We start from the raw sequence: 6,276 nt of genomic DNA, 5'->3' as shown, positions 1-6,276 counted from the left end.
CCTGCCTCACGTACACCTAAGGAGGCTCTCTGGAAATGAATCGCTCCGGGCGAAGGGTGCGCACGCACCCGGACGAGGGCCCGCGTCAAAAGCAAGGGGAGGGGAGGGGCGGGGCGAGGGAAAAGGCGCCAAGACTGCAGGTGCGGGGCGGGGTAGAGGGGAACGAGTGGTTGGCACACAGCCTTCCGCCTCGCTGCTCTTGGTTGGGGTGCAGTTCCCAACCCCCCAACCCCAAGCCCTCAGTCTAACCTTAACGGATCACCAGGACTTGCAGTGCAAGGTCAAGTGGCATTAGCATGTACTCCTAAATGTTGGATTTTTTCACTGTAATAATTCCTTGAAGGGCATGTCCTTAATAGAATATTAGGTAGGCACTAAAGCTATATGGTACATATGTATTTTGCAGTCTCAGATACTTAGGATAAGCAAAAAGGAAAAAGAATTAAAAGCAAAATGCAAATTTGTATTTAGGACATGGAAAAACTGCACATGAACTAAGGCTGGTATAGTGTTCTCAATGTTTAACGCATCAGGGGATGGAAGGGAGAATAAAATAGTGATTTATTAGAATGATAGAATTGTAGATGAACTTTCATGTTTATTGTCACTATTACTATAGGATTGTGCAATGCATAGTAAATAAAATTGAATTCTTGTCACCTTTTAAACCCTTTCCAAACATTCACACCCTCTCTCTGCCTATAGTTGGTAACCTACAGTGAGAAGACTAGATAAGTTTACAAATAACTACAAAGTGAAGAAAGAATCGGGCTGTAAAAGGGTTACAGATAAAGTGCTTTCAAAGTCGGAGGAATGCCTAACGGTACTTTAAAATGCAAATCCTTTTCTGGGCCTCTTCATCTTGCTCTTCCCTTTATTCCTCACTGAAATAGAGGACACACATCACCTTTCTCTTTATCCCTGTTCCTTAAAATCTCTCTCTCTAAGGAGAATTATTTTAAAAACTAAGCAGGAGCATCACTGCACCTTAGTGGGTTTACATAGGAAAAAGTTAAAGAGAGGAATGGGATGGATATGGATTAGCTAAGGAGGGGCCGACCTTGAAATTCAGACAATAGCCCTGCTGAGTCCCCTCTTCCCTTCCTTGACTGATGGGGTCTTAAAAAATAATAATAATAAAATAAAATAAATAAAAATAAAATAAACAACGATGCTGGTATCCAGGTGAAAATCTTACAAACAAGTGGGGAAAATGGGCTTGGGAGATGGAGGTCTGGACAGAATGTATGAAAACCCAAATTAAACAAATTTATGTTCACTGAAATGAAACAATAAAGAGGACACTGATGCAGGGCCGGGAAAGAGTGTATCCGTTATATTTTTATTTTCATGTTTTTACTAGTAATAATGGACACTATGCAATTAATTTTCTTTACTATCCCTTTCTCCCTAGAAGCTTTGCAGAATTTCCCTCCTCTGCAATTTAAGTAAATGAAAATAAATTTATCTTACTTTGTTGCAGAATCCATACATACTGAGAGGCAAATTTTACTTTGTCTGGAATTCCACACAAATAAATGTGCTGTTAAATAGAAAACCACAGGCCCAAAATGGCATCGCTCATGCTAAAAGCCCATACCAAACCTAGATTTAATACCTGAACGAATTGCGGTTTCAACCTAATTGCAGTTTCAACCTCTCCCAGAAACATAATCTTAATCAACCAGTCTGGAATTTTCTGATCCAGCACCAGTAAGGTAGCCTGTCATGTAGGCCCTCTCCACCACCCTTCCCCCCATAGAAAGAAGACAATCTGCGTGATGAAATCCATCTGTTCTCCCCCCACCCACCCAAAAAAGATGTCCCACCACAAAATAATCCTTTCTTTTCTTTTAATAGCTCTCTTCCTATAAAAACCTTCCATTTTGTACAGTCCCTCAGAATTCCCTTCTAGTTGCTAGCTGGGATGGTGCCCCATTCATAAATTGCTTTAAAAAGCCAATTAGATCTTCAAATTTACTCTGTGGAATTTTATTTTTAACAGGCCAAAGATTTTATTTTTAAAATCTTATTTTCATTGTCACTGTTGTAATTATTACCTAGCATTAGCTCCCACTTCTGGATGGCTCTCAGTACTGCAGTAATCGAGCTTGCAAAGAAATAAGGTTTTGGTACCCTTTTATTTTAACTATAACTGAAATGGATATTATTTAAATTCACATTTCCATTACATTGGAACTAAAATTCTTGTAGTTCTTCCAAAAGGTACACAGAAATAAAAAAGATTTTTAAAGTCATGTATACTAAAATTTTATATAAAAGAAACTGGAGGTTGGAGAGGAATGAACAATGTGAAGACAAAGAAGGAGGAGGAGGAGGAGGAGGAGGAAGAGGAGGAAGAAGAAGGAGGAGGAGGAGGAGGAGGAGGAGGAGGAGGAGGAAGAAGAAGGAGGAGGAGGAGGAGGAGGAGGAGGAGGAGGAGGAGGAGAAACAAGCAGAAACCTCAAGGTTTGGGAAAAGAGCACAAAGCTTGGTGTCAAGGAACTGGAGCACTCGATTTTCGTGATCTTGGGTTATATCAGCTGTAAAATGGGAATAAAAATATCTGCCTCGCAGAATTTTTGTGAGTTTAAATGAGATGAGGTGGGTGCAAGCTCCTAAAAACACAGTAAACTGGCACATAGTAAACTCGGTGAGCATTGGTTGAGTCAGTTTGGGTGGATGGTGCAGGGTCAGGTAGGAAAGTAACATGGAAGACATCTACAGGCCAGCACAGCTATTCCTTGATTTTGGAAAATTTGCTTTCTGCCGCTGTACTTTTACGAAAGACCTACATTAGTGTCTGTTAATAACAGAAGGAAATCCGAAGACGACTTTCATTTTTATGAGAAAAGTCAAAAAGCAGGAATGGGGGTGTTTGGGGGTGGGACGGAGGACCAGCATTTGTTTTGCAGCAGCGAGCCAATATAGAGGCAGCGCGCACCCTGAGCAGCAAGAGTGGCCCCATCAAGCTCCTTTCCCGGGAACTGGACTCAGCGTCTCAGCATCAAGCCGCCATAGCTTTGAACTGTCTGAGCATCTGTGCTTTAACTCGATTTATTTTATGCATCGTAAGCAATATGTTATCTAAGGCATCAGAAAAGCCTAAGAGAGCTCATAGAGGTGCTATGCTTAGTGTAAATCTGGACATAATTAAGTGTATTTGGTATGATTCAGTAGGTTATTTTGGGGGTTTGGGAAAGCCCCCAATTTTTTTCTATATGAATTCGTATTAATTGTTTCTTCTTCTACACCATTTCAGCTTAAGAAAGGTTTCATAGGAACACTCTACTTCTAGATAGTGGGGAATACCTGTGTATGATTCAGGTTGTTGAAGAGGAAGAAATAAGGCATTCAGCCAAGGAGAAAGGCTTGCCTGAAGACTCTGAACTGGAATGAGCCTGTGGCATGTGTTAAAAATTCTCCTCTATGGAAATACTTGACAGCTACTTCAGGAGACTTACTAGTGGAAGAGAGGACATGGGAGTCATCAGCTGCAAAATCCTCCCTTGCTGTCTTTTTCCTTCACCTGAAGATGAACACAGGAGTCTTGCTATTTGGCGAGGGAGAAATGGCAGGGGAAAACAAAACAGAGAAGCCACTGATAGGAAATCAGCCTAGAAGTCAGTAACCGGTCCCAGTGCTGTCACTAACTGTGCTGCGTAACCCTGGGCTTAATGCCTGGGCTTAATGGCTCTGTGCCTCAGTTTCCTCGTTGGCCACGTGGAGGTAACATCCTTTATTTCTTTCACCAGTGAATTAAAAAGTAGGAAACTTTTTTAAACTACATGGTTATATAAATATAAGGTGCTGCTAGTTCTGAGCTCATGCTGTGAGTAAATGTGGTGCTGAGGGGTAGAAGCCTGGAATGGAAAAGTTCTAGGCACACGAACAATTAAGTTATTGCGCAAGAGCAGGAAAGTTTTCTTTAACGGCTTTTGAATACCCTGATTCTAGAAAAAAAAGACTCAGTTATTGATAATGGCTGAGAAGGAAAGCTAATTAATCACCATCATTATTAACATTTGTTGAGTAGTGTCCTGTGTCAAGCAATGACATGTAAAGAGATATGAAACAAATCTATACCTGAAATGGGTAACAATGTTGCTGGGGAAACAGAATTTATATTTAAAGGACAAATAAGAAGGATGTAAGTGTTAAATACAAGCAAAAAATAAAAGTGAATCAGGGTCTGTGACAGCCAAATGCCAAAATCTAAAAGGAGAGAGAACGCTTTGATATGCTCCCCAAAGCACACTTGGAGTCCTCTAAATCTTGTTCCAAATTATATACCCATTTAGATTCTTATACATCTTGATGCTTACCTGTTTTTTTAATAATCTATTTTTAATGAAAATATACAATTGAGTGTAAATACATTCTCCTCTCTAACTCAGTCTCAGTCACAGGTATTAGAAAAAACTTCAATTGCTTGCCCCATAAGGTCAAAGCCAAAATGTATACCTCGTACCTCAGTTACAGACCAGAAACCTAGCAGGTAAAAAAGAGAGTTAGGGGTGGGGGTGGGGGAATGTATACTGAAACCCAAACCTGCAAGGTGACACAAGTTGGGGGTGGGAGGTTTTGTGTTTAGACAAAGGCATTTAGTATTTTGACCCTTACATTTAAAACATTAATTTGTTTATGTTATATATATGTGTGTGTGTATATATGTGTGTACATATATACAGTCACAATTTTAAAAAATACATTAATCTATCAACTCAGTAATAGAGGATCCAAAATCATTTGATTTTTCTGAGGTCCCATCTGTGGACTACATGCTAAATGGGGTCTCTCAGGTCAGCATTTCTCAAATGTTTTCGACAGCATTCCATGGTAAAACATTCATTTTACTTTACAACTCAGTATACACATGTGTATGTGTGTGTATATGTTTGTATATATACATAATATATATGTGTGTGTGTGTGTATTCACATGAAACTGAAATAAAAGTTTCATGAAATAATACCTTTGCTGTATGCAAAGCAGTCTGAAATTCTCTATTTAATTTTTTAAATGTTAATTTCAATCTATTAAATTGATTTCTCAATGGGCTGTGACCTGTGTTTGAAAACCACAGTCCTAGGTCGTCACTTTTCTCAGAGCACCAGTATTTTTAGTGAATAGGACAAATGACTTGCTCAAAGTTAAATTTCAACTCCCAAGGTTTCTCCCTGTTACTTTGCCCACTGTTTCAACTTTCTACCATTCTATACTTCAGCAAATATTGATTGAGGTTTTATGAGTTGGGAGGCAGAGTTAGGAAACATAGATAAAGACTTTTCAAATGCTTTCAAAGGCTGGCATACACTTTGGTCAATTATGGCAGAACTCTGCCTAGCATACAGTAGGTCCTCATGGCAACCACTACAGAAGCCACTCTAACTTGCATTCAGGTCTGTCCACAGCTCCAAATGGCAAGCTATATCCACTTTCTTTACCTTGGAATCCTAAGCCCAGGGCAATCACTGTAGGGCCAGAACCATAAAACCATAAAATAAAAATGTGGAGCTCTGCACATTGGAACAGGATGCACTCCAGAGAGTGGAGGTGGACTGTCAGCTCATATATTTGAGGTTGGTACTATTTTCCATTTTATTTTGCATTTTTTCCCTTAAAAATGTACTTGGAAACCATTAGTGTCCTATCCTAATACTGCTGACTAAATTATTTTTTGTTCCCCTGTGCTAAAAGGAGGCTCACACAAAAAACATGGAACAGGAGCGATATCCAGATTAATATGAAGGAGTTTGCCCCTACTTTTATAGCAAGTGGCAAAGGTTACTCAAAGCAAGGAAAGGAGGAAAATTAAATTTGAAATTAATTACAATGATATTTATGCCAGTGAGTACAGTGGTCTAGTTGGAGCTTTGAGTAGGATGTGAGATTCTATTTAGTCCTATCTGGGCAAAATAAAACTAGTTTCATAATAGAATTTCAAGTTTGAGAGGAACTTTAACACATGTACCATCTCTGGCCTATAATAGACGTTCAATAAATGTATGTTGAGTTCACTGAACAAAATCCCACTACTTCACCCTATCAAGTGGTTATCCAGCTTCCCTTTAACCTTTCCAGTGAAAACCAATCTATCACGTCCCATAGCAAAGAGCCTTGGATAGTTCAAACTGTTAGAAAGTTTTTATTTGTATTAAACTGAATTCTCTCTCTCCCTCTCTCTTCTATAAATTGATTGTTGCTTGAAGACTGCTCTCATGCCCACAGCGATTGTCTCTTCTTCAGACTAAATATCCTAATCCCATCTATGGG

This window comes from Rousettus aegyptiacus, unplaced genomic scaffold (assembly GCF_014176215.1).
Source record: "Rousettus aegyptiacus isolate mRouAeg1 unplaced genomic scaffold, mRouAeg1.p scaffold_m13_p_4, whole genome shotgun sequence".
Taxonomy (NCBI): domain Eukaryota; kingdom Metazoa; phylum Chordata; class Mammalia; order Chiroptera; family Pteropodidae; genus Rousettus; species Rousettus aegyptiacus.
Note: the sequence above shows the minus strand (reverse complement) of the source record.